Source organism: Sapajus apella, unplaced genomic scaffold, assembly GCF_009761245.1.
Source record: "Sapajus apella isolate SASKATOON/1434 unplaced genomic scaffold, GSC_monkey_1.0 scaffold101, whole genome shotgun sequence".
Taxonomy (NCBI): domain Eukaryota; kingdom Metazoa; phylum Chordata; class Mammalia; order Primates; family Cebidae; genus Sapajus; species Sapajus apella.
Genome location: NW_022437041.1, coordinates 6029135 through 6056717, shown reverse-complemented (window position 1 = coordinate 6056717; position 27583 = coordinate 6029135).

Genomic DNA, 27583 nt, shown 5'->3' with positions numbered 1-27583 from the left:
ATGACACCACTGCACTCCAGCCTGGGCAACAAAGCAAGATTCCATCTCAAAAAAAAAAGAAGAAGAAATGATACACGGCAGTATACAAATTATTGAATGGCACAATACAGCATGGAGAAACAGTGTATAGTGCCTGAGTCTGGGCTCTAAAAACATATATAGAAATTTGGTGTAAAGTAACAGGTATAACATTATATTCTTAGAAGTAGGAATGTTAAAGGGTCAAAGTCTTGTAATTTTGTTATATGTTGCCACATTCCTCTCCATGGGATTGTATCACCTTGTATCTCCGCTAGCAATGGATGAGAACGCCTAATTTCTCTCAACCTCTACCATAGTTTTGTCAATTTTTAAATTTTTGCCAATTTGATGGTTAGGTGAGAAGTCGTTTCTCATTGTGTTTTTCCTTTGCATTCATTTATTCTAGTGAGATGAGCATACATTCATACATTTAAGGGCCATTTGCTTTTCTTTTCATATGAACTGCTGGACTATGACTTCCGCCCATTTTTCAATTGGTTTGTTGTTCTGCTTTTTAAAATTGATTTCTAGGAGCTCTTTTTTGTGTTGGAGAGATATCCCTTTGGAAGGACATAAATAGAAAATATTTTCACCAGCTGTTAATTTGCCTTTTCAATTTTATGTTTTTGTTTATTTGACACATGCAAGTTTTACATTTCTTTGTCATCAATTTTGTCAGTCTTTGTCGTTATTGTTTCTGGATTTTGAGTCATATTTATAAAGGCTTTACTCATTGATAAGCTATGAAGAAATTTGTGTTTTGTTCTATCATTTTGTGGCTTTATTTTCATTTACATTTCCAAATCCACTTGCAATTTATCTTGGAACATGAAATGATATATGGATTCAATTTTATCTTTTCCCAAATGGTTACTCAGTTGTTTCAACATCATTTATTAAAAAGTTTGCCTTTTCCTTAATAATTTAAGGTGACTCTTTTGTCTTGTGTTAAGTTTCTATATGTATTTTCAGAGCCCAATCTCAAGACTCAGGCACTATATACTGCCTCTCCATGCTGGATTTGTACCACTCAATGAATTGTACACTGCCATGTGTCATTTCTTCTTTAATTACTGAAAATTTCAGTTGTTTATATCACAGTTCACGTATTAATCGGGATGAAGATTGGATACGTACATCAGGAAATCTGAAAGTAGGACTGAAAAAATATAAAATATTATCGATTCATTTTCCTTGTAAAGGAAATCAGAATATAGAGTGCCCAGGGCTTGTATCAGGAACTCACGCACCTTTTGCCTCTCTGCTCCATCATCCTTTGTGAGTGCTTCCTGGCTCAAGATTGCTGCTGGAAGTCCAGTCACCGAAATGAGTTCCAGGCAAGAAGAAACAGAAAAGGAAGGGATAGAGACCTTTCTTAAAATTCTAACTCAAAACTCTCACTTACATTACATTGGCCAATTCCATCTTCAAGAGAGGCTGGAAAATACACATGTATAGCAGGGAATGTTATCACTCCCAGGGTTCCAGATTTGGATAAGCAATTTACAGTTTCTGCCACGTTTCCCAACATGACTGCAAGTAATTTGAAAGCAGAGACGTATTTTTCTTTAGATGACCTAGTACAGCATCTTGTAGATAATAGAGCACCTAAAACAAATATTTCCTGCATTGATTAAATTTATATTTCATTTATATATAAATATAGAACATATAAGTGGCTCATAAGGAAATTTAAACACTACATTGTGCTTTTCATAAAATACGTCATTTATCTTAATGTTCTATTCAAGCTTTGAACACAATGTACTAATATATCTGGCTTCATCACTTATACTCTTTCTACCACATCGTATAGCCTCATTTAAATAATGTCATGTACATATTTCAAAGCAAGAAGTACACATTGCTCTGTCCAGACAAGCAAGCTGTAAGAATTTATATTTAATATCAAGTATATCAACAGAGGAGTAGAAATATATATCTAAAGTAATCTTAACATTCAAGTATCTTAAAAATCATCATCATCATTATTTTTTCTGGAGACAGGATCTTGCTCTCTAGCCCAGGCTGGAGTGCAGTGTCACGATCACAGCTCACTGCATCCTCAAACTGCTGGGCACAAAGGATCCTCCCATCTCAGCTTCTTAAGTAGCTGGGACTACAGGTGTATATCACTGGGCTTGGCTAATTTTTTCAGGTTTTGTAAAGATGGAGTCTTGCCGTCTTGCTCAGAATGGTCTGAAACTCCTGAGCCCAAGTGGTCCTCCTACCTTGGCCTCCCAAAATGGTGAGATTACAGGTGTGAGCCACCACATCCAGCAAAAATCATTTTTCTAATTTGTAAATGAGACATATTATCACAAATGATCACTATGAAAATTAATAATTTTACAGTTTAGAAATTCATTTATAATCTTTGTGATTTTCTGATTATAGAAGTAACGTATTTCTTAAAAGCTCAAACATGTTAGAAAGTCTCTTATACCCATTTCTTTTTAAATTTTCCCCATAGATATTCCAGTGGGACTTTCCATATTTTTACTGATACTCATACTACTAGTTTTACATCTGATATTAAGCATTACTACTTTAACCTAGTCCTTTATAAAGCCTAGTTAATACCAAAATTATCTATTAATAGTTATCAAAGTTACATATAGGTTTATAATTTCAAATAGTTATACAAGACTTATAAACCATGATGGCACTGGTTTATGCATTATTATGTAGTGGATAATTTTATGAAATAAGGCTTTTTTTAAACTTTAAAAAAAATTTTTTTTAATTTTAATTGTGCTTTAGGTTCTGGGGTACATGTGCAGATCATGCAGGATTGTTGCATAGGTACACACATGGCAATGTGGTTTGCTGCCTGAATTCCTCTGTCACCTACATCTGGTATTTCTCCTCATGTTATGCTTCCCCCACCTCCTTACCTCACCCCACGCTGTCCCTCCTTTGGCCCCCAACAACAGACCCCAGTATGTGATGCTCCCCTCCCTTTGTGCATGTGTTCTCATTGTTCAACACCTGCCTATGAGTGAGAACATGCGGTGTTTGATTTTTTGTTCTTGTGTCACTTTGCTGAGAATGATGGTTTCCAGATTCATCCATGTCCCTACAAATGACACAAACTCATCATTTTTTATGGCTGCATAGTATTCCATGGTGTATATGTGCCACATTTTCCTTGTCCAGCCTATCATTGATGGGTATTTGGGTTGGTTCCAGGTCTTTGCTATTGTAAACAATGCCGCTATGAACATACATGTGCATGTGTCTTTATAATAGAATGATTTATAATCCTTTGGGTATATACTCAGTAATGGGATTGCTGGGTCAAATGGAATTTCTATTTCTAGGTCCTTGAGGAATCGCCACACTGTCTTCCACAATGGTTGAACTAATTTACACTCCCACCAACAGTGTAAAAGTGTTCCTATTTCTCCACATCCTCTCCAGCATCTGTTGTCTCCAGATTTTTTAATGATCGCCATTCTAACTGGCATGAGATGGTATCTCAATGTGGTTTTGCTCTGCATTTCTCTAATGAGCAGTGATGATGAGCATTTTTTCATATTTTTGTTGGCCTCATATATGTCTTCTTTTGAAAAGTGTCTGTTCATATCCTTCACCCACTTTTGGATGGGTCTGTCTGTTTTTTTCTTGTAAATCTGTTTTAGTTCTTTGTAGAGTCTGGATATTAGCCCTTTGTCAGATGGGTAGATTACAAAAATCTTTTTCCCTTTCTGTTAGTTGCCGGTTCATTCTAATTATTCTTTCCTTCACTGTACAGAAACTCTGGCGTTTAATTAGATCTCATTTGTCTATTTTGGCTTTTGTTGCCAATGCTTTTGGTGTTTTAGTAATAAAGTCCTTGCCTATGCCTATGTCCTGAATGGTTTTGCCTAGGTTTTTTCCTAGGGTTTTTATGGTGTTAGGTCTTATGTTTAAGTCTATTTAGTTCTTTTATACTCTCAGCTCATGAATCACCCATATGTGTTTATATGTGCACACATATACATATACATATACATATACATACACATACACATACATACATGCACACACTCTTCCCCTGCTTCATCCTCCAAAGGCAATCATACTATAATTTTGGGATTCAATTTATCCTCAACATTCATATTTCATGCTGATGTAGATATTACTAAATCCGAACCACATAGTACACTGTGATAATATTCTCCTTTCTTGAAATACTTTTTGTTTTTCTTGATGTTATAACCACCTTATTGGATGATTTGCCTAGTTTTTGTATAACTACTAGTAACCTTCCTCTCAACATTGTTTAACACAGCAGGTTATTTTGTGCACTTCTATCTGCTTCTTTGGGACAATGCTTCTGGATACCTACACCCTCCTACTCCAATCTAAACTAGTGCTCTCTGGGCCTGTTCCAGAGGTTATTGTCCTGATTATTCATCACCCTCTTGGGTACCCCCTTTGCCTGGCCAGGTACTGGGTCTTCCTCTTTTTTGATTTGCTTTCTTCTATGAATGTTCACATTCTCCAATAATTTGATGAGAAAAGGGATATAGAAGATACATTTTTGAGGAACTTTTATATTAAAACTATTTTTATTGTACCATAACAATTTATCAGGAGTTTAGTTATCCTCTTAGTCTGTGCCACAGTAACGGAATATCATAGGCCAGGAGGCCTATAAGCAACAGAAATTTATTTCTCACAGTTCTAGAGGCTGGCAAGTCCAAAATCAAGGAAGATTTGGTGTCCAGTGATGACACGCTTTCTGAATTCCTGGATAGCCATCTTCTCACTGCATCCTCACATGGCAGAAGAGATGAGGAAGCTCTCTGAGACCTATAATATATGGTTACTATCCCATTCCACTGTCATGACCTACTCACCCACCAAAGGCCCCACTGCCACGCCACCTAATACCTTACAGTTAAGGTTAGGATTTCAATACCTGAATTCAAAAGTGGTAGATACAAACATTCAGTCTATAGCAGTTATGGTATTTTACTTTAGATATCACTTTCCCTAAGAATTTCAAAGGAATTGCTCCCTGGAATTTCCCAAATCCAACACTATTCTAATTCCTGATCAATTGTATCAAATGGAGTTATTTTTTTCTCTGAAATCTTTTAAGATTCATTCATTTATTCTACACATTTTTACTGAGCACCTATTATGTGCCAGACACTATTCTTACAACTGAGAACACAGAAGCAAGTGAAAGACACAAAAATGTCTATCCTCTGGGCGCTTACATTCTAGCAGGGGAAATAAATAATAAGATAAATAAGTAAAACACATAGTGGGTTAGATGGTGGTAAGTGCTCAGGAGGAAAATAAAACCGAAAAATCTAAAAAGAAATGAAATTTTGGATGGGTAGCCAGGGAAATGACTTTTGAGTGAAGGCTTGAAGGATGTGGGGATATTAGTGGGTGAAGACAATGGCATTCCAGGTGGAGGGAATAACAAAGGTTCTGTGGGGGGTATGGTAACTTCGTACTGTCTACTTATTCAAGCTAACTTTAAGTAGTTTCCAAATGCAGTTCTTGGCTAAGATTGGCCACAGGAGACGTTTGTTCAAGTTTGGAAAGATAAAAATAAAGCAGCAGTCATTTTTTCCTCACAATATTAATGTAGGCCAGAGGCTATTGCGGATTATGCAGCAGCTGAGGCCTCAGCTTTTCCAGCTCCTGATGGACGTCCTCTTTCAATTTCTTCAATCACTGAGCCATATGCATGTTTAACTCCATGAAAAAGGGTACTAACTTCTCCAACAGAGAATGCTCCACCTGCAGCATTGGATCTAGAGTTTGGAGATAGTGAGAGATCATCATGGGTTCAAAAGAGAGACATGTGAGTTCCAATTCATTATTGGTTCCAGCTCCTTCTCAAGGGTCCCATGTTGCCCTTGATCATCCCCACTTTCCATCTGTGTTTTGTCCCCCAATTCCTGCCATGCTAAGTTCAGAATTAGCATCATATGCAGGAGCAATGGAAATCTGTAAACTGTTTAACAAACTACCTCAATTGCATAAGGTCAGATCCTTAAAATTAATCCCTTGTTCTATGTCATTCATAGTGGTTCTGTTTCTGGGATCTCATACAGCAGGACAAAGTCTAGCTTGTTGGAGGAGCAGCAAAAAAGGCCAGTGTGGCCGTGCTGGGACAAGCAAGCAGGAGAATGACAGGAGGTGAGTTAAAAGAGGATATGAGACCAGATGGTGAAGTTCTTGATGTTACAGTTGTAACTTTTTTACTCTGATAGATAAGATGAAAAAATCACTGGAAGATTTGAAGGGGAAGAGTGACATGATCTGACTAATACTGTAATGCGATCATTCTGACTGCTGTTTAGGGAAAGATGAAAGGGGAGCAAGGGCAGTGGCAGGGAGGACATTTAGAACATGATTTTAACAATCCAGGCAAGATGTTATGGTGACAAGAGAGGCTGATGACTTAAGCCAGAGCACTGACATGGTAGTGGTGAGAAATACTTGAGTTCTGGACTTCAAAAGTTAAAATCTACATGCTACGCTTATGTAAAGGTATCTTTCGGCCTGTCAGCTGAAAAGTATGGAGCTGCCATTACTGATATAGGAGAGATGGAGGTGAAACAGATTTTGAAAGGAAGAGTAAAAGCTTAATTCTAGATGTATTAAATTAGAGATGCTTATTAGAAACGTTAGTAGAGAACTTGAGAAGGCAGTTGGGTATGCTGGTATGGAGTTCAGGACTGGAGATAAAAACTGGAGTGTGGTCAGCAATAAATAGAATTTAAAATAAGGATGCTAGTTGAGATAAGCTAGGAAACAAGCATAGCTACAAAAGAGATGTTCAAGGGCCTTGAGATTTAGGCCCTTCCCCAAACATTGAGGAATCAGAGTCATGAGAACAAACTAGCAAAAGATACTTAGAAGTGGTCAGTGGAGTAGAGCTCCAGCCAGGAAACTGTGATACTCTAAAAGATAGCAAGGAAAATGTATCAAGACAGGAGTGGTCAATTCTATCATATACTGCCATGAGTCAAGTAAGATGAGAATGGACCATGTATTTAACAACATGGTGGTAATTATTAGTTAAGGAACCTGGTGGCCTGTTGGAGCAAATCTAGTTGGTTCAGGTGAGCATGGGAGAAGATAATTTGGAGACAGTATAGACAACTCTTCCAAAGAATGTTATTACAAAGGGAGGGAGACTAATGAGCTGGTAGCTAGAGGAGATATGGGGTCAAGAGAGTTTTTGTTTTAAAGATGTGAAAATAAGAGTGGTTTGTACGCCGTCGGGGATGATATTCTCTAGTGGGGAAAACTGATGGTGTGGTGGAATGGAGATTGGCTGGAGCAGTGTTCCTGAGAGGGGTTGGATCTAGTACGCAAGAAATAGGGTGGGTCTTAGGGGCAGTGTGCCTAATGCGTACCCCAAAACAGGAGAGAATGAAGAACATGCAGGCCCAGAGGGAGGAGGATGGGTAGGTGTAGAGGGCCAGGCTGTAGGAAGTCTTCATTGATGGCTTCAGTTTCCTCAGCAATGCAGACGGCAAAGGGACAGCTGAGAGCAAGTGTGGGGAGATGTTGGAGGCTGGAGGAGAGGGACACAACGTGAAGCAGTTGTCTGGGAAAGGGGAGGGCACGCTTATCTGATTGCTGGGAATCATTAAGGACCCACTTGAAGTTAATGATCATGGCTTTAAAATTACACCAGTCAACACAACTGTTTGTTTTCCCGTCTTTGTGTTCAGCAGCACTTGGTACAGAAAGGGAGTGGAGGGACATTTAACTTAACTGGGGTTATGCTTTTGCTCAGAACAGATGAGCAAGTACAAGAAGGACAGATATTAAGGTTCTATCCGAGGAATTGCTTAGAATTATTGACAACTGAGTTTAAACTGAAGGAGGTAAGCGAGGACATGAAGAGGGTAAGGGACTGAGAAAGATGGTTAAGATCAATGGATGTTTTCTGTTTCCTGTGTTTCAGAGTGTCTGAAGATGTGCTGTGGTGTGAGTCTTTTCCCATTCATTGAGCTGAATGCTCTTTTGACTTTTCAATTTATGTCCTTTAGTTCTGGGAAATTTTATTGATTCGAGGCTCCTTTCATTCACACATTGGGCCTACATGTCCTCTGATTTTTTTCCTCTCTGATTCTTGTTCTTATTTCATAAATGCAATATCATCTCATAGTGCTTGGAAACATTAATTATATTTTGGGGGGGAATTTTATTTGCTTCCTGCACTGTGTCTGTTTTTTCCAAAGTTCTTCTTTTCCAGTGTAAGGAAACCTTAGGCACCCATTCTCCAGCGTCAACTGTTAACACTATTTCGTCAATTTGTTCCATCCATTCTGTCAACTCCTGCACATTTAATACATCATTTGAATTTCAGTTTTAATTACAAGATATTGACATACATAATGTCTAAATTTTGGAGGCTGATTGGGTACCGCTCCATCATCGGGCTCTCCCTTTCTCAGAGTCCCCCTGCTTACTCTCTCTGTTTTCTGCTTTTGACAGCTTGAAATTCATGCTTTGTTATTTTAATAACACTCCGATTAATATCTGAAACTTCTTGGCCCTCTTTTTCTCTCTAGCAAAATTCCAACCTTGAATAAACTCAGAAATTCCTCTCCTTTGTTTGCATCGAAGCAACCGAGGTTTGCTGGAGAACATCTCAGTAGAGGAAAGATTGCTCCTCCCTAAATTTATAATCACTGATCTCAAGTACGTCCTAAGCACTGCTTAGAAATCAAACCACATTTTTCTGGGCAATTCATTCTCTGTCATTCTCAGCAACAACCTAAAAGAAATTCACATTTCTCCAACTTTCAATCCCACCCCCTACCTTCCTCTTCATAATCAGAAGAAAACTTAGCCACTTACTGTTGGAAAACAGAATCCATAAAATTTAAACTCTTTCAGCCTCCCAAACTCTAACTTATTAGGGACTGCTTAGCTACCCCCACTGCTATTCTCTGTGGCTCCACTAGAGGGGCTGTCTCTTTCTTTCTGAGGCCAGTAACTACCTTTGCTTGGAACCCATCCAATGTCACTCTTATGAACACTTACATTATCGATTATGCCTTCTCTTACACTCCTAGATTCTCTCTCTCAACTGGATCCTTCCCATCGCTTTTAAATGTGCTCAAGATTCTTCAGTTAGAAAACAAACAAAAAACTTTCCCTTCTTCCACCTACATCTATTCTACCTCTTTTCTTTCTTGTTTCAAAACCGACTCCAGCTTCAGCCTATTCTAATCTTACTTCCGTCTCTGACGTGATTAAACCAGCACTTACTCAGGTCACCGATGATTCTCACGCTGTTACATTTCTTCAGTCCTCATCTCACTTCGCTTCTCAGCAGTGTCTAACACTGTGGACCTTTATTTCTGAAACACTTTGTCTTTACGTTTGTGACACAGCGCTATCCTATTTTTTCATTTTAACTTCCTGCTTTTCTAATCAGTCATTCTCTCCTCTTTTTATTTTTAACATTTTTAGGAACTGCCTTATGTTTTCCACAGTGCCTACACCGCTTCCACCAGCAGTACCCAAGGGTTTCAATTTCTCCATATCCTAGCCAACATTTACTATTTGCTGTTTGTTTGTTTTATTAATATATATTTTATTGCATTTTAGGTTTTGGGGTACACATGAAGAACATGCAAGATTGTTGCATAGGTACACACATGGCAGTGTGGTTTGCTGCCTTCCTCCCCATCACCTATATCTGGCCTTTCTCCCTATGTTACCCCCCCAACTCCCTACCCCCATCCCTCCCCTAGCTCCCCCCTACAGACCCCAGTGTGTGATGCTCCCCTCCCTCTGTCCATGTGTTCTCATTGTTCAACACCCGCCTATGAGTGAGAACATGCGGTGTTTGATTTTCTATTCTTGTGTCGTTTTTTATAATAACCATCCTAACGGAAGTGAGGTAGTATCTCATTGTGGTTTTGATTTGCATTTCTCTAACAATTAGCAATGTTGAGCATCTTTTCATGCGTTTATTGGCCATGTATGTATCTTTTTGGGAGACATTTCTATTCAAGTTCTTTGCCCGTTTAAAATCAGGTTGTTTATTTGCTGTTGAGTTGTCTCTTTGACTCTCGGGATCATGTTTTTTCTTGCCAATTCATCTTCTAATGACTCCGAAAGCGTTGGGAAATAAATGGAAAGAAGAAAAGTTAGTAAAAAAAATAGCATTCTACTCTAATGGGTGTGATTGTTACATCTGGTTCTATATAAGCAAGGCAGTTTCAGAGCCTCAACAGATGGTGCACAGCAATTGAGCTTTGCTGATAGAGTTACAACAAATTCCATTAAATTAAAAGTCCCACTTAGCAGATGCCTTCAGCAGTTGTTGTCCTCTCTGAAGCTAATCTCTGTAGCAAAGATATTGTTCTTTTGGTGTTTGTTATTTGCAGTGTGTTTGGATCTTTGAAATTTGAGAGTTTTCTGTGAAATACTATATTGGCATGCTGGCGGTAGTTTATTTCAGGAGAGTTGAGGGGAAGGAGGATAAAGAAATAAAATATACTTTCATCTCTGACAAAAAGGTACAATGGAGGTTGGTCATTAATAAGCCAGAAAAAATTTGCAAACAGGACATGCATGTATGACTTTCTTTACAAAAATGTCCAATATATCTTATTTTGCTAAAGATTGCAACATGTATGAATTTTAAGGAAAGTTAAATATTATAATTTTTTTATCTCAACAAGATCACTAAAATAGGACTCTGCTCACAGTTCTTATAATTATTGTCGTTAGATTTTCTAAATATCAATAGTTGCTTATCAAAACTGGTAAAAAAAATCTGACTAGACAATAACTTATTGTGTGAAAATATTATTTAATATGAGATTGAGATGATTTATCCAAATATTTCATTCTGTAAAGTCTTACCAAGTGCTTTAGAGACCAGAATTTTTCTTTGTACAAATCCTGAAACATTCCTTTTTGGAGGGGTATTAAGAGAAGACAACACGGAATTGGAAACAGTACAGAGAAATGTAAATAAAATCATCCAGTGTATGTTGCCTTTGCACATTTATTACTGGAGAACTCATCATCATTTCAAGCTCATTGTATGTCAAAAACAAATTCATCGTTTTTCACCTGTTGGATGTTCCTACTAACCATCTCTTATCTCCATTTCTAAATTGCTGCTATTTAAGTCCAGTCCTTCACTCACCAACCATGAAGGCAGCAAGTTCTTGTTGGTCTAATCAGCCACAAAAATCTGGCAGAACCAGACTTCTTTAAATCTTGCTTTCATCTCTATCCTTCCCAGGCAGTATAAACATTTTTAATGGCTCACTGTTTAATCTCACTTCAAGTCTTTTAAACGCTGGCTTTCCAGAGTTCTCATAATGGGGCCTTACCTTGCATGTGCAATGGTATTTGTCCTTCCCTTCCAATGAACCATCTCTTCTCTGTAGATCCCTTCCCTTGCTGTTCTGCCTCTTGCCAACCATATTTGTCGAGGCAGGTTCTCTAGAGGGACAGAACTTACAGGATAGATGTATATATGAAGGGGAGCTTATTAAAGAGTATGGACTCAGATGATCACAAGGTAAAGTCCCACAATAGGCTGTCTGCAAGCCGCGCAGCAAGGAAACCAGTCCAAATCCCAAAACCTCAAAAGTAGGGAAGTGCAGCTTCAGTCTGTTTCCAAAGGCCCGAGAGCCCCTGGCAAAATGCTGGTGTAAGTCCAACAGTCCAAAAGCTGAAGAACTTGGAGTCTGATGTTCGAGGGCAGAGAGCATCCAGCACAGGAGAAAGATGCAGGCGGGAAGACTCAGCACTTTGGCTTCTCCCACCTTCTTCTGCCTGCTTTATTTAAACCCCACTGACAGCTGATTAGATGGTGCCCCCCAACATTGAGGGTGGGCCTGCCTCTCCCAGTCCACTGACTCAAACGTTAATCTCCTTTGGCAACACCCTCACAGAAACACCCAGGAACAATCTGTGCAGCCTTCAATCCAATCAAGTGGAAACTTAATATTTAACTATCACACAAACTCTTGCCTCTTGTTTCTCTACCCAAAACCTAACCACTAGAGTCCTGATCCATTTCCCGCTTTCAAGTCCTGTAGTGCTCAGAGCTTGAAGTTTTCGGTTTATTTCCTAATTATACACTGTTTCTGTGATTTTAGACCTGTGGATCACCTCTTCAATTACATTATAAGCTCCTTGAGGGTAATTTAAAGGTTTCATGGAAACCCAGTCAGTTCACAAAGGGTTCCAGTAACTTCCTACCATCTTCACCTCCAATACCTCCAAATGCCTAAAACAGCTACAATACCCAAGGGACTGATCTCTCTCTATTTGCCACCCTGCAGCCAGTGATCTTTAGGAAATGCAAATCTAATCCAGACACTTGCCTGCCTAAAACCTCATTGGATGGGGCTGTGCTCCAATAAAACTTTGCTTACTAAAACACGTGATGAGTCAGATTTGTTAGATTAACTGGAGTTATAGAGGAAAGAGAAAATTGGTTATTCCAATCACAATGAAAACAACCATGGAGTAAGAGTTCTCACACCCTGGATGTTTACTAAGCCAATCTTCCAGGGAGTGATTGACTCAGGAATGGACTATGACCCACCTCTGGCCTGTATGGAGAGGAGGTATACTGACGGCATCCGGGAAAAGTCCTTCCACCCCTAATAAGCAGCTGCTGGTCTGCCCCTGGCCACTGCCTGAAATGGCTGTGATACCTGGAATCACCACAGCCACGAGCCTGAGGATGAAGGTAAACTGAGGAAGGGAGAAACAAAAGATGGAAAGCACCAAGTCAAGCAACGCTGGATCCTGCCCTGCCTTTGGACTCCCCACGAAGGATCCTTTTCTTACTGTAGAACCCCATCAGAAATGTGGTTTCCGGAAACTGAAGCTGCAAGTGACCTAATTGATTCAATTGCATTTCTCACCAAATTTATTTTAGCTACAAATGTATCGAACCACTCGTACCTCCATGTAGAGAATTTCTTGTTTATTTTAAGAGACACCATCATAGTGTTTTACCATTCATCAGGTGTTGAAGCTGCCATTTCAAATCATGAAAAAAGGAATAGTATTGCTCAGTTATTCTTTAATATTTATGGTCCTACCCCAAGATAAATACCCTAGAAGCCCTAGCCCTGCTTTTGGAACCAATTCTTTTTAGGCTCCTCCTAAAAAAACACAGCAGACATTATCGACCGGCTATCCTGCAGCCATTCTGTCCACCCATCTTTCCTGCAATCAGAACCTTGATTTTGTTCAGCTGTCAGTACACTGCATAGTTTAGAAAAGATTGAACCATTCCCCAAGCTCCAGGGAGGATAGTCTCGATTAATCTAAGTCGAACGTGGAAATCCTATTTTCCTTGCCTGTGGATGATTTAAGAATGGGCATGTCAAGAATTCTGAGCAGTGACTGGGGGAGAGTTTTTCTGTCTTAAAAGGAATACAAGAGAGACTTTTTATGTTGTAAAGTACTTGAAGCTGCTGCAACCATCCTGCAAGCCAGAGTCAAAGCTAACATGATGAGCAAAGCACAGCAGAAGACTGAAGAGAACCTGGGTCCTGACTGATGGGCAAGTGCCAGTGACTTAACTAAGCCCAGCATCATGCTACCTTAGGCTTTTTGTGCTATCTTTTTGTGTCAGTTGAGTTAACTGTTCTGTTCAGTGCCACTGGAACCATACCAACTGGAACATTCACTGATAAGTTGCTGTGGGCAAATTACATCTGGGTTCCTCCACTTGCCTATACAAGTTAAAAAGAAACAGCATGATATTTCTACGGCACTGATCTCTCTCTGAGATCATATATGTCCACTGTGCACTGGTAAATGATTTTATAGAATCTACGAAGACTGCATGGATATAGTCTTAAAATATTAGGCAAGCCTAATGAATAAGTCAGGATGTTTTATACATCTCAGACAAATCAGAATTTGCATATACTTTATATTATGGGCTACTAAATCAATCACTTTAAAATTGGCACCAGGGGTGGTCATAAGGTAATCAGACATCCTAATAAATTTAGAAAAATTATCACAAGATAATTCCAAGTTTTGTCATCAGATTTTCAGGCAATTTGTTTTTATTTAATTTAGCATTCTTTAATTATCAAAGCAAAACGTGAGAACTAGTTTTATGTAAAACAATTTTACCCTTAACACTTCATCTTCATATGTGGAAAATATTCCAAGTTTGTTTAAAAACCTCTGATGCGGCTGGGTGTGGTAGCTCACACCTGTAATCCCAGCCCTTTGGGAGGCCGAGGTGAGCAGATCACTTGAGGTCAGGAGTTTGAGACCAGCCTGGCCAATATGGTGAAACCCTGTCTGTACTAAAAAAATTAGCTGGGTGTGGTGGTTCATGCCTGTAATCCCAGCTGCTGGGGGTGCTGAGGCAGAAGAATTGCTTGAACCCAGGAGGCAGAGGTTGCAGTAAGCTGGGATTGTGCCACTGCACTCCAGCCTGGGCAACAGAGCGAGACTTCATCTCAAAAAAACAAAAAGCCCTCTGGTGCTTGGACAAATAACTAATGCATGTGGGGCTTAAAACCTAGGTGATAGGTTGATGGGTGCAGCAAACCACCATGGCACATATATACCTATGTAACAAAACTGTGCAGTCTGCACATGTGTCTTACAATTAAAATAAAAGCAAACGCAAACACACACACACACACACACACACACAAAACCATCGATGCTCTGTTTTTTCCCTCTTTTATCATTAAAAATCAAATTCTTGTTTTTATTATCTTTTGTTTGGACATATTTTAGACACCCTCCAAACATGGTGATTATAACTTTTTATTGAATTACTACAAAGAATGATAAAAATAATTATTATCACATCAGTATAAAGAATACGGAAAATCTTTATCTCTATAACACTCCAAGAAATGATAAATTGCAGCATTCTTTTAGTGGTAATCCATGGAAAATTAAAGAGAATATGCTATATTTTATATTTATTTAGTTTGGTTTTTACGTGAAACATTTTGCAGAATGGCACAACAAAATCATGTACCTTTAGGCTTAAATAGAATAATTAATTCTTACCAAGATTATGTAAGAGTATCATTTCTCTTGCCCTATTTTTTTTTTTAAGTAGAACTTCTTCTGGAAAGAATCAGCAGAATAATGAGAGAGAGGACTTAGATATAATCTTCTTAATGAAGTCAATATTCACCTTCAAGTAAGAGTAATATTTATACTAATTTTCTTTTTGAAGTTCGTTGGCAGTGTTACCTGGGAGAAGAAGGTGAACTCATATTGACTTTTGACCCTTCTATTGGTCCCCATCCATTATGCATCATATTCTTTTGTCTATTGTGTTCAAAAAATGTAAATCAAAATTTTTAATAGAGAAGGGAGGAAGTGACTAGGCTTTCTCTAATATCCTTGTCATGAATATGCCACTCACCTCAAAGTATGTCAACTGAAAATACTGCAAAATTGCCATAATGAGCTAGTTACTGCTTTTCTTCTCTCCAAGTTCCTTGCCCATTCAAAGCTCTGCAGGAAAAAATAATGCTCCTCAATAATACATTAACCATTCACTATGAATAATACACAGTGAACATTTATGTAACATGGGTTTTCAAGAACTCTCACATACATTATCTTTTGATTCTACTAATAATTCTGTGAAGAACATAAAACATAAAAGAAAATTCTCAACAATTTCTAGTAATTAAGATGGCACCGGTAAACATCATCTGACCCTCCCTCCTGACTTTCTCCCCATGATAAAGAGAACATAAATATCAGTCATGTTCAAAATGTGAAAAATTCTTACAATGAAGGAAGGTTGCCAGGGTCTGAAGTCAGGGAACAATGTCTAGGGATGTGGCCTGGAACAGGAGGGCACCAGGGAGCACAGAGGAAGGATGGACCATTTTCTTTCCCCCACTACTGCAGGACAATACATCAGCAGTGCAAACCCAAGCTAGGGTATGAGATCAGGACAGGACTCGCTGGAGAAATTCATTGTCCAGGCTGGCAAAAATGAATAACTTATGAAAATGTATTAAAGTCTAAATAAACAAGGGCCTAACAACAGCCCTAACAAAATTAAAGTATAATCTAGTGCTAAAACTACAAATGGTATCAACATCAATATAGAGATGGTGCAATGGAAATTAAGAAATTCTTGCTAAAATTCGTAACTTGTTGGGGGTAGGTGGGTAAGATTCAGAGATTAATAACATTTAAACAGGTTGAGAAATAAATGTAACTATTAGTCTTAAAAGTTAGAGCTAACCACTAGACATTTTAAAAATAGAATTTACAACTCTAAAACTACTAGAAAAGAATTTAGGCTGGATATGATGGTGCATGCCTGCAATCCCAGCACCAAAAAATAGAGATACATAAATAAGTCCCAGTATTATAGTGGTTACAATAAATATAAATGGGTGAAACTCATTAATCAAAAGTAGAGATTCTCAGATGAATAGCAAAACAAGCTTCAGAAATATATAATTTATAAGAAACACATTAAGAAAAGGATATAAAGAGTAGTTGAAAATAGAGAATAGAAAAAAAATATACCAGGAAAACATGAAACAAAAAAATCTGAGGCATCAATTTTACCTCATAAAAGAAAATGTGAAGGGCAAACAAGATAGTTGTATAGTGGTTAAAGACATAAGAGATCAAGAAAGCATAATTAATACATACAATTTTTTTAATTGAAGTGAAATTTACACACTGTTTTTTATTGTACTTTAAGTTCTGAGGTACATGTGTAGATCGTGCAGGATTGCTGCATAGGTACATACATGGCAATGTGGTTTGCTGCCTCCATCCCCCATCACGTATACCTGGCATTTGTCCCCATGTTATCCCTCCCTTCCCTCCCCTCCCCCTGCTGTCCCTCCCCTAGCCCCCTAAACAGACCCCAGTGTGTGTGCTTCCCTCCCTGTGTCCATGTGTCCTCATTGTTCAACACCCTCCTATGAGTGAGAACACGTGGTGTTTGATTTTCTGTTCTTGTGTCAGTTTGCTGAGAATGATGGTTTCCAGATTCTTCCATGTCCCTACAAAGGACATGAATTCATCAATTTTTATGGTTGTATAGTAATCCATTTTCAAAGTTGTCAAACATCTACAAAATTTAACCACATACCAGCCTACAAAAGAGACATCAATAAATTTGAAATATTTAATATCACAACAAATATGTTTTCTGCCTTTAATGCAATGAATTTAGAAGTCAATAGCAAAAGGATCATTTAAAATTTTCATGTTTCATAATTTTAAAAATTTCCCATATAACCTTTTTGATGGAGTCTCACTCTATCTTGTCTCACTGTGACCTCTGCCTCCTGGGTTCAAGTAATTCTCCTACCTCAGCCTCCTGAGTAGCTGGGACTACAGGTGTGCACCACCGCATCTGGCTAATATTTTATATTTTTAGTAGAGACGGGGTTTCACCATATTGGCCCGGCTGGTCTTGAACTCCTGACCACATGATCTGCCTGCCTCGGACTCCCAAAGTGCTGGGATTGCAGGCGTGAGCCACCGTGCCCAGCCAACCCTTAGTTTCAAGAGTAAATAATATGTCAGGTTATATAAAATTTAGGACTTATTGAAAATACAAGTATTATATGCCAAAAATGTATGATAAACAGAATAATACTTAGAGAAAATTACAGACTTAAAATCGTCTACCAAAAACAAAGTAATATTTAAAACAAATGATTGGCTGGGCATGTTGGCTCATGCCTGTAATCCCAACACTTTAGGAGGTTGAGTTGGGTGGGAGGACCGCTTAAAGCCAGGAGTCTGAGACAAATCTGGACAGCAAAACAAGACCCTGTCTCTGCAAAAGAAAAGAAAAAAGTGTTGAATGTGGTGGCACGCATTTGGAGCCCAGGAATTTGAGGCTGCAGTAAGCCATGGTTGTACCACTGCATTCCAGTCTGAGTGACAGAAGAAGATCCTGACCCTAAAAAATGAACAAACAAACAAAACAAATGACTTAAGAATTCATTTTGAGAAGATGGAAAGAGTTGTAGGAAAAAGCAACAGGAAAAAAATATAGATAAGAAAAGAAAACAATAAAACAGAATAGAAAAACAATGGTAATGATGAGTGGAACCAAAATATTGTTTTTAAAATCACGAATGAAGTAGATGAACCTGTGACAAAAAGAAACAGTAAAATGAGAGAAGATGCAAATAAATAAGTAAAACAAAGCTCTCTGAATCTTAGGTGTTTACTTAATGATAAAAATTAATGTCTAAACCCTGCAGGATCTGGCTATGTGTTGAGCGGATAAAAATAAGTTTTGTATGTGAGGGCATTTCACCAAAGTCTCTATATCCGCCATTGCTTCCAAGATTATGTTTTAAACTGAAAACAAAAACTATGATCCTATTGTTGTTGTTGTTGTTTTGCTTTGTTTTTTGTTTTGTTTTATTTTTTGACATGGAGTCTCGCTCTGTTGCCAGGCTGGAATGCAGTGATGTGATCTCAGCTCACTCCAACCTCTGCCTCCCAGTTCAAGCAATTCTTCTGCCTCAGCCTCCCGAGTAGCTGGGCACGACCACACCTGGCTAATTTTTTGTATTTTAGTAGAGACGAGGTTTCACCGTGTTGGCCAGGATGGTCTCAATCTCTTGACCTCATGATCTGCCCTCGCTGGCCTCCCAAGTGCTGGGATTACAGGCATGAGCCACCGCTCCCAGCCAATCCTATTGTTATTAAGAAAAGATCTAGTCCTTCAATTTAAATAAGATAGTTAAAGTAAATAAATCTTAATTTTATATATAAAAAAGAAAAAAAAAGGCAGTCACTAAAATCAGAAACTTCCCAAGGAACAACATATTTTGTGTGGATAGAAATCCTTAAATTACTCCCTTAGGCACTTGGGAATGATGGACGAAAGCCCACTGCTAGTGAACAGAGTAATCTGAATAAAAAATAGCTACTGCCATATAGAACCTCGGAGCCCAGGGTACTAAACCTCTTGCAATGCAAAGGACAGCCCAAGGCCAGGTGTGGTGTTTCGCACGTGTAATCCCAGCAGTCTGGTAGGCCGAGACCAGAGGATTGCCTGAGGTCAGGACTTTGGGAAGGACAACCCTACATGACCAGGAATAGCTTGTCCCATATGCCAACAGGTTGCCATTGAGGACAAACTATTGACTTTCCCAGGATTCCCCCTGTTTGGTTTCTGGTCCATATTTTTTTCCAGCATCGCTGTCTTCGTGAAGGAATATTTTATAGAAAAGAGCTCCTAACACAACCTGATGGGCAACGTGGGATTGGAGGAGGAAACAAATATTTCTGGAGGTAGTTTACTGAATGAGGAAAGAGTAGTGAAAATTTGCAAGTCAATAATAAAAGAGAAAAAAACATTGTCTATTTATTTTCATACTTGCTCTTATATCAGGCCATAGGCAAGTAGCTTTGCATGTGTATGCCAGTTATGTTAAAAAATAGTTAATTTTTAAAACAATTTTTATTTCCATAGGTTTTTGGGGAAGCAGGTGGTGTTTGGTTCCATGAGTAATTTCTTTAGTGGTGACTTGTGAGATTTTGGTGCACCCATCACCTGAGCAGGATACACTGAACTCAGTTTGTAGTCTTTTATCCCTCACCCCCTTTCCACCCTTCCCTCCGTGCTGAGTCCCCAGACTCCACTGTAAAAAATGATAGTAAATTTTAGGGCCCGGCACAGTGGCTCATGCCTGTAATCCCATCACTTTGGCAGGTCGAGGTGGGTGGATCACGAGGTCAAGAGATCGAGACCATCCTGGTCAACATGGTGAAACCCCGTCTCTACTAAAAATACAAAAAATTAGCTGGGCGTGGTGGCGCGTGCCTGTAATCCCAGCTACTAGGAGGTTGAGGCAGGAGAATTGCCTGAACCCAGGAGGCAGAGGTTGCGGTGAGCCGAGATCGCGCCATTGCACTCCAGCCTGGGTAACAAGAGCGAAACTCCTTCTCAAAAAAAAAAAAAGATGGTAAATTTTAAGAAAATTCCTGCAGCAATCTTTAGGTCTGACTTTCCCCCCACCCTTTCTATCCCCTTTGCTGGCTTTTGTGATGCAGAGTCAGAGTCAAAGTCAGAAAAAAAAAAAATCACTGTAAATGGGTATGTGGTCAAATTCTCCTCAACAGAGAGAAGAAAAAACAGAGATGGGAGGAGAAGGCCGAGCAAGGAGGAAAATAAGCTCAGGTTTTCAAGGAAGTTTTGTTTGGGGAATGGGAGCAATGCTTTGGGAGAGATACGGAACGAGAGAGCAGAAGAACATGAAAAACATTTCAGGAGATGTTGTTGCGGGTTCGAGATTTATTCCCACGTGATAGTCTAAGAGACATGAGTATAAAGATTGAACTCACTTTTGTTTTCTTTCAGATATTTGATTATATTCATCTGAATACGACATGGAGAGCGAGACCCGGCCACAAGGCCCTGATATAAATGTGGTGACATATCTTAACTCACTTAACTCTTTTAATACTGGAAGTTGATAATTATTATTCTCATTTCATAAGAGAGGAAACTGAGGCTCGGAAATGTTTTCCCCAAATTACTCAGATTTTAAGTAGCGAAATGGGTTTCTAACACAGATCTGATGCTGAATTCATGCCAATACATTACACTAAACTGTCTTTTTTCTCTTTTCTTTTTTTGAAACCTTTATTTTAGGTTTGGGTACATGTGCAGGTTTGTTATAGAGATCATTTCATCACCCAGATACTAAGCCTAGCATCGATAGTCATTCTCTCTGTTCTTCTCTCTCCTCCCACCCTCTACCCTTGAGTCGGCCCCAGTGTCTGCAGTTCCCTTCTTTATGTCCATGAGTTCTCATCATTTAGCTCCCACGTGTAAATGAGAACATGCAAAGAGAGAATACTAAAAAACTTCGGTTTTCATTGAAGGGCACCAGTGTCTCGGAAGCAGATTATATTTGAACCTGTGTGAGTAGAGCTTAGGCTAACACTGTGGGATTTTTGTTTTTTTCCAGAATGACACTGAAATGCTCATCTCACTGGTTTGGACATACTCCATCCCAGTGGTAGTTTAACACTCGAGACAAACCGAAGGCCAAGACTTTTCACTGGCTATGAAAGTTCTGCGGCCTCGGTTTCTTGACTCTGTCCCCATGTCACAGGGTCCCAGGGTGTTCTGGTGATTGAGGGAGCATGCCAACAACAGTACCCACAATAGAGAAAGAGTTCGGTAGCCGGCTCCTCTTCCTCTTCCACGATTTATTTATTTATTTATTTATTTTTAGGCGGAGTTTTCCTCTTGTTGCCCAGGCTGGAGAGCAATGGCACCATCTCTGCTCACTGCGACCTCCGCCTCCCAGGTTCAAGCGATCCTCCTGCCTCAGACTCCCAAGTAGCTGGGATTACAGGTGCTCGCCACCACACCCAGATAATTTTTTTTGTATTTTTAGGAGAGACGGAGTTTTACCATGTTAGCCAGGCTGGTCTCAAACTCCCGACCTTGGGTGATTCACCTGCCTCTGCCTCCCAAAGTGCTGGGATTACAGGGGTGAGCCACTGCGTCCAGCCCACATGATTATTATTAATTTCCTGGAGTCAAAGTTGCCCCCAACCAGAAGTCTGCCCAAGTGTGAACAGCACCATGCCCAGGCCACTTGTGTGACAAGCTTCCTGGAGCTTGGGGAAGGAGGACTCCTTTCTACCCTTCGCCCTGTACCATGGACTGTGTTGTATTTCCTCTTGATCTTCAACCATTGCCTGCACCCCTCCAGGAGGGAGGGGAGTGGGAGATAGAAGGGGATGGGTTGCAGGCAAGCAGTATGGCAAGCTTGTAGGGAAGGGAACATCTTCAAAAAGGGGAAGCAGGGGTTGCAGAAGCAGAATGCTCAGCTTCCCAATTTATCCTAAGGATGCTTTCATCTCACTTCACAGAGTAGTGAGGAGCAAAGGAGTTTCACAAGTTGAACCAAATTGTTAATACAGAAAGGAAGCTTACTTTTAAAGAAAGACTGCTATCGATTTCTTTCTAAAATGCTCTCTTGTAATCTCTTAAATTTATCTGTTTGCTTAAACTTGAGAGTTTTATACATTGATTTTTCTCAAAACGGGAAGTAATTAAGCCTTGTTTTATACTTGTCTATTTTAACTAGGTCATTTCCAGTTTTGACATAAATATGACTTTCTAAGAGATTTTAGATTTTAAGAATAAAGAAATATCCGAAATCAAAATCAGCATAAAAGCAATTAAAATGAGGCTGTAATACGGTACCAGAAACTCCCTTCTTTCCTTCCCGACTTCCGTCCTTCCTCCCTTCTCTCCCTCCCCTCTCTCCCTACCCTCCCTCCCCTCCCTCCTTCCCCTCCCTCCCCTCCCTCCTTCCCCTCCCTCCCTCCCTCCTTCCCCTCCCTCCCCTCTCTCCCTTCCCTCCCTCCCTCCCTTCCTCCCTTTCTCCCATCCTTCGGACAGTTTCACTCTGTTGCCCAGGCTGGAGTGCAGTGGCATGATTTCGGTTCACTGCAACTTCAATTTTCTGGTTTCAAGCAATTCTCTTGCCTCAGCCTTCAGAGTAGCTGGGACTACAGGTGCCCGCCACCACGCCTGGCTAATTGTTATATTTTTAGTAGAGACAGGGTTTCACCATGTTGGCCAGGCTGGCCTCGAACTCCTGACCTCATGATCTGCCCACCTCAGCCTCCCAAAGTGCTGGGATTATAGGCGTGAGGCACCGCGCCCAACTTCTCTTTCTTTCTGTTTCTCTTTTTCTTTTTTTTGTTAAGTATATTGAATGTTTAGAGCTTGCCAGGCCATATCTCAGTACTTCACACGTATTGATCATTTCTAGTAACCCCTACAAGGTGGGTTTTGTTATTACTCCATTTGAATAAATGAGGCATGGAGACAGAGAGGATATGGTATAATTACCGGAAGCCACTGGTGGTTAAGATCTCAATCAGGACGTGTTCAGTTCAGTGTTCTTATTATCTTGTCTGCTTCCCTGAGTACTTACAGTCCAGATATAAACGGCACCTCTTCACTTTCTTTTTAAGCAGATGCAGAATTTGCAGTCATTTTATTCCCTCTCAACTTAAGTACTTTGGACTTTGAGGAAAATGAGGGAAACTCGCCACCTGGTGGCTGCTGGCAATGTGTGATAACAAGGTGGCCCCTTTCTGGTTTCAAGAGAGGAGAGAATGTCCCTGCCTTGCTGCTCACGCCCCTCAAACAGCTGAGCTGACCTCTCAAGAGTCATTGTCTTTAAAAACCCCTTGCCCTGCCTAGGTCCACTCTGCTAAAAATTGGAGTAGCAGTTTTTTCTTTATGCATCAAGCGAGGTTTGATGGGTCAGAGTCCAGCGATGACAGGCCAAGACTCTCTTGACCTTATTTCATTTTCAAAAACATCAGGATTTATGTTCTATAAGAAGGAATCCACAGTTGGCCAGAAAATCGTCCTTCAGAAATATCCGGTCCACAGCTGCTTTCCGTACCTCAGGCTTTGGTTTCTGAAGCAGAGGCAGTAACATGCAGGCAGGCATCAGCCCTTGTTAAACAACTCATAGAATTAGAATGTTGCATGTAAATTGAATTTTTGAACATTTAATCATAATGATCATTTGGGTATCATGTTTCCCTAATACTTAATTCGCTCACCACAGGTTTTGAAATGTAGGTGTTTTTTTAAGTCTACATAGGTTCTATTTGTGATTTTCAGTTGCCTGTCAGTGAACAGGTGCCAAGGTAGCTATATCAGAATCACTTTTGAAAATTAAAACATAAATAAACACAAAAAGATTCCAATTCAGTAGGTCTGTGAGGAAGTCTGGGCATCAGCATTTTTAAATGCTCCCCAGGAGATACTGACAAGCAGTGAGCTTAGGGAGCCGCTGTGCCTACACCACCTTTGCTGACCGTAATGGAAGCAGCAGATGAAGAATGTTGGTGATGCACACAAAAATTCGATACTGTTTTCAATCATCAGGCCGGCAAACAGGAAGACAAACAGTAATATTTCATTCTGGTGAGGATGTGAGGACCAGGGCATTCTCATTTTCTGTTGCTAGATGTCTAATGTGCTGCAAAAGATTAAGGAAGTTATCAGGCAGTTATTTATTTATTTTCATTTTTTGTACAGACAGGGTTTCCCTGTGTTGCCCACACTGGTCTCAATCTTCTGGCCTCAAGTGATCCGCCCGCCTCAGCCTTCCAAAGTGCAGATATCTGCTGCCTTGCCTGTCCAGATAGCTATTTTTAACATCTAAAATGTTAAATTGGCCCAGCAATTCCAATTTGGAATCTAGAATGTAGAGATCAATGACAAAAATGTTTATTGTAGCGTTATTTGTAGTTATAAATAATTGGGAACAATCAAATCTTGGCATAAATTATAGTCTATTCACTCAATGAGTTATTATGGAGTATTTTAAAAGAACCAATTAAATCTGTATACTTTGAACTGGAAAGGAGTCTATGTATATTATGTATGTAAAGGAGTCTATACATATTATGTGGATGTATATTAAAGCAATGAGTTGCTGAGTTTTATACACAACTGCATACATCCATACCTATATATGTGTGTATATATACTTCCATTTATAAAACAAAAAAATTAATTAAGCTAGAGTATTGGCAGCGGGGAGAAGCATGTGAAAGGACATAGAGTTTTTTTGTTTTTTTGAAATGGAATCTCACTGGAGATTGTATCATTGGTGTGCAGTGGTGCAATCTCAGCTCACTGCAACCTCTGCCTCCTGGGTTCAAGTGATTCTCCTGCTTCAGCTGCCCAAATAGCTGGGATTACAGGTGCACCACCACCATGCCTGGCCAATTTTTGTATTTTTAATAGAGATGGGTTTTCACCATGTTGACTAGGCTGGTCTCCGATTCCTGACCTCAAGTGACCCACTTGCCTCAGCCTCAGAAAGTGCTGGGAATACAGGCATGAGCCACTGTGCCCAGCCGGGACACAGAGTTTTAATATTGGACCCTTCAGGATGGAAAAAGAATGGAGGGATTACTGATTTTTAACATTGTCTTCATACATTTCTACATTTCACTCATAACAAACAGCATACCTTCATCTGCAATTAATAAGATCCAAAAAGGTTTTTTAAAATGTTGGTTGGATCAAAGAGTAGTGTGTTAGTCCCTACCCCTCCAAATCCCTGGTTTGGCATGCTTACCAACACTATTCAGGTAAGATTCAAACTGCAAAACAATAATGTATGTGTAAGGTGTAAAAAAGGACCCTAAAGAGAACTAACTATATGAATCCACATAAAATTGGTTGGTTTTATTAACCAACCCAATAGTCTCATAGACAGTTTTGGATTTTTTTTTTTAATGGATAAACATAGAAATTGACTTTTCTGGTCTTAACGTGTGAAAGTTACATTTGATTTATGTGAGCTCCTTCCTCAGGAAAGGACCCCTAGGCCTCTCAGACAGTACCAAAGAACTGGGAGTCACCACATCACGGCATCTAGACAATGAGACTCCAGGCTCTCATTCATTATGATTGCTTCCTTACCCTTTCCAGTTCCTGTTTTCTCACACATAGTTTCATTTCTTCCCTGCTATATAAACCCCTAGTTTTAGTCATTCAGGGAGGTGAATATGAGACCGATCCCCAATCTCCTCAGCCGTAGCACCTCATTAGAGCTTTCTTTCTTGGCAATGACTGTTTCAGTGACTGGCTTTCTGTGTGGCCAGCAGTAGGACCTACACAGAATCCCTGGTGCTTCAGTGACATTAAGAAACAGAACTTTATTGTATCTTTCTGGTTTTGCTTAGATTTACCTTTTATTTTTTAAATTCTTTCATTTTTAATTATTATGAATACATAATAGTTGCACATATTTATGGGGTACATGTGATGTACTGATACAAACATACAAAGTATAATGATCAAATCAGAGTAATGAGGCTATTCATCACCTCAAATATTTATTATTTCTTTGTGTTAGGAACATTCCAAAAGCACTCTTTTAGTTATTTTGAAAAATACAATAAATTATTCTTAACTATAGTCTGCCTATTATGCTACAAAACACTAGATTTTACTCCTTCTATTTTTGTACCCATTAACTGTCTCCTCTTTATCCCCTGCTCCCTGGTACGCTTCCCAGCCTCCAGTAACCATCATTCCACTCTCTGTCTCCATGAGGTCAATTTTTTCTTTCAACTCCCATATATAAATGAGAATATATAATATTTGTCTTTCTCTTCCTGGCTTACTTTACTTAACAAAATGTCCTTCAGTTCCATTCATGTTGCTGCAAATAATATTTTCATACTTTTTTATGGCTGCATAATAGTCCATTGTGTATATATCCGACATTTTCTTTATCTGTTCACCCATTGCTGGGCACCTTGGTTGAATTCATGTCTTAGCCATTGTGCATAGCACTGCAGTAAACATGGGAATGCCTATATTACTTACCTATTTCCTTTCTTTTGGATATTTATCCAGCAGTAGGATTGCTGAATCTATTTCTATTTTTTTTAGAATTCTCCACATTGTTCTCCAAAGTGGTTGTATTAATTTACATTCCCACCAACAGTATGGGAGAGTTCCTTTTTTCCATAACCTCAATAGCATTTGTTACTGCCTGTCGTTTTGATACAAGACATTTTAACTGGGGTAAGATGATTTCGCATTGTGATTTTGATTTGATTAGTAATTTTGAGCATTTTCTTCATATACTTGTCATTTGTATGTCTTTTTTTGAGAACTGTCTGTTCAGATCCTTTGCCCGTTTTTAAGTTGCATGGTTTGTTTTTTTGCTACTGAGTTGTTTGAGCTCCTTATAGGTTCTTGTTATTAATCTCTTGTCAGATGGGTAGCTTGCAAATATTTCCTCCCATTCTGTGGGTTGTCTCTTCACTTTGTTGATTGTTTTCTTTGCTGTGCAGAAGCTTTTTAACTTGGTATGATCTCATTTGTCCATTTTTACTGTGGTTGCTTGTGCTTTTGAGGTCTTAGCCAAGAAACCTTTGCCCAGACCAGTTGTGTGCAGTGTTTTCCCAATGTTTTCTTTCAGTTGTTTCATAGCTTCAAGTCCTAGATTTAAGTCTGTCATCTATTTTGTTTTGATTTTTGAATTTGACAGTAGGAGTCTACTTTCATTCTTCTGCATAAAGATATCCAGTTTGTCCACTACCATTTATTTTTTTCTTTCTTAAAAACTTTTTTTTTTGGAAATGGGGTCTCATTATGTTGCTCAAGCTGATCTCTAACTCCTGGGCTCAAGTGATCTTCCAGCCTCAGCTTCCTGAGAAGCAGGGATTACAGGCCCAATACCAGTTATTGAAGAGACTGTCCTTTCTTCGATAGATGTTCATGGCACCTTTGCCAAAAATGAGCTGACTGATCATGTATGCATTTATTTCTGAGTTCCCTATTCTGTTTCATTGGCTCACGCATCTGTTTTTCATGTCAGTACCATCCTGTATTGGTTATATAGTTTGTAGTACAATTTGAAGTTAGGAAATGTGATGCTTTCAGTTTCATTCTCTTTGTTCAGGATTGCTTTTAGTATGTTTTTGTGCCTATATATATATATATATATATATACATTTTTTTTTTAACAAACGTCTCCTTCTATCACCCAGGCTGGAGTGGCATGATCTCAGC